Below are 2,458 nucleotides of genomic sequence, written 5' to 3'. Positions count from 1 at the left end.
GGAAAATTTGGGCAAAAAGAAGCGTCAAAGCGAAATTGTCTATGCGTAAATACTTAGAATAAATATAAACCAAATAAATAATTCAATATGAATAAAACCCCATCCAAAAATAAAAAACAATTAAAGAAATATGCGTTATTTTATTTGAAATGGAATTGAAGAACACATGTTATTTCATGTACTTCACTTCACTGACAAGGTAAGTAGAAAAAGTAGCACTATCCATAGAAGTAGATATATCGAACACTCTTGTTCTTGAAATACTACTACTAGTACGTACTAGTACATGTAAATGCGAGTACTCATGAATATTCTATGGATGCTTCGCTACATATCTGAAATTTCTCTTAAAGTGCTTAGTATGCAACAAAGTGAACGCCGTCTGTTTTGGTTCGCAGCCGGCCTCGAAATTCATCCCCTGGACACGCACAGAGAATGAGGGTGGAGGCTGAAGGAAGGAGGATGGAGACTGGAGGAAGGAGGATGGAGAATAGTGGATAGAATTTGGGGGCATATTCTGTAGCTGAAAGCTCTGCCAACGCCGACAGTGCCTTCCGGTTTCGTTTGTGGTAGCCGGTAGCCGTTGGACTGTCATACCCAACACTCCCGCTTTTTATACCCTGAGCCCATTGAAAATGGCCAAAAAAGGGTATACTGTGTTTGGCAGAATGTATGTAACAGGCAGAAGGGGTGTGGCAGACCCCCCAAAGTAAATATATTGTTGATCAGGATCAACAGCCGAGTCGATTGAGCCATGTCCGTTTGTCTGTCTGTCTGTCCGTCTGTCTGTCTGTTCGTCTGTCCGTCTGTTTGAGAAACCATAAGAGCTAGAGACTTCAAACTTGGTAAGTAGGTTCCTGGATACGCAGATCAAATTTGTTTTTTCTTTTTTGGATCGGACCCTTATGTCATATAGCTGCCATAGGAACGACAGATTGAAAATGAAGTTTTAGTATGAAAAACTTCTAGGTTTTTTTTGATATCTCGACCAATCTAACACAATATACATTTTGCCTGGTATTATACATCCTTCCTAAATTTGGTTCATATCGGACCACTATATCATATAGCTGCCATAGAGACGCTCTGTCAAAAATCAAGTTTTACTATGAAAAAGTTTTTTGTTTTTTGAGATATCTTAACCAAAGTCATGGAATATGCATTTAAGTTGGTGTTATTTATCCTGACCAAATTTGGTTCATATCGGTTTCCTATATCATATAGCTGGCATAGTAACAATCGGTCGAAAATCAACTTTTAGTACAAAGTACGTGGGCACAGGGTATCCTACTGTCGAGCGTGCTCGACTGTAGCTGCCCACTTGTTTTTTATTTTTTGTGAAGCATTTCCTTTTTTGCAAAAAGGGCATCGCAGATAGAGAGCAACGAGGCCAGACTCGGTCTCGGTCGCAGCTGCAGCCGCAGCAATGACTATGGCAGTGGCAGTCGCTGTCCACAGATACGGGCATAGACATAGAGCAGAGCAGAGCAGAGCAGGAGGAGTGGAAGCTGAGGGAATCGACGCGACGTCCTACTTATGATTGCCTAAAATCCAATGAAGCGTTGACGCTTCCTTCTGGTCGGGGCAATTGCTGTCATCGGCGAACGGTTTTTTGAATAGCCAGCGGAAGCGGAAACACTGCACAGTGGGAGCTAACATCAGAGGAAATACATCACCAAAAAAACATACACACACACACACACACACGCATACTCGCACTCATCAACCACTAACCGCATTGATTTTTAAAGAGTGCTGACTTTAAAAAGATGATGAATTTTTGTTTCATCAGTGTGTGTATTTAAATGAGTGAGTATTAAAATACAGATGAATGTGTGTATTTATGTGTTTGTTTGTCTGTTTACTCATTTATTCATTTTGCATGCAATAATTCTTACGCTTAAAATTGTAATTTCTCTGTTTACTGTTAATCCTTTGGTTGCACAACCTCAAGCTTACTTTATGTGTGTGTCTGTGGGTGTGTGTGGGTGTGGGTGTGTATGGGTGTGGGTGTGTGTACGAGTGTGGGTGTTAACTTACATTTGACAGACGAGCACGCAGCAAATTTATTCCAAGTGCGAACGCTCTGAGCATTTTTATTTTTATGTATTTTTATTATACCCTGTGTCTATAAAATACCAAAAAGGGTACAATCAAGTAAAAAAATTCAAGTAATCAGCAATGTTGTCAGAACAGCTTTATTTGATCAATTTCAGTAGGCTTCAATTTTTTCTTTTATTTAAAACCAATTTTACTTTGTGTTTTGGATGCACTGTAGCATTTTTATTTTATTTTTACCTCTTTACTTTATATTATTTTTCTCAAGTCGTTTTAATAAATTTTCTATTCTGGCAACAGTGGTAATAAGGTAACAAAATCAGTCATTCACAAGATAATTTAGAAAGAGCATCTTCTAGTCGAGCATTTGTCAATAATACAGTCTGACTTGTTTTTATTC

This window comes from Drosophila innubila, chromosome X, assembly GCF_004354385.1.
Source record: "Drosophila innubila isolate TH190305 chromosome X, UK_Dinn_1.0, whole genome shotgun sequence".
NCBI lineage: Eukaryota > Metazoa > Arthropoda > Insecta > Diptera > Drosophilidae > Drosophila > Drosophila innubila.
This window is presented reverse-complemented; position numbering follows the sequence as displayed.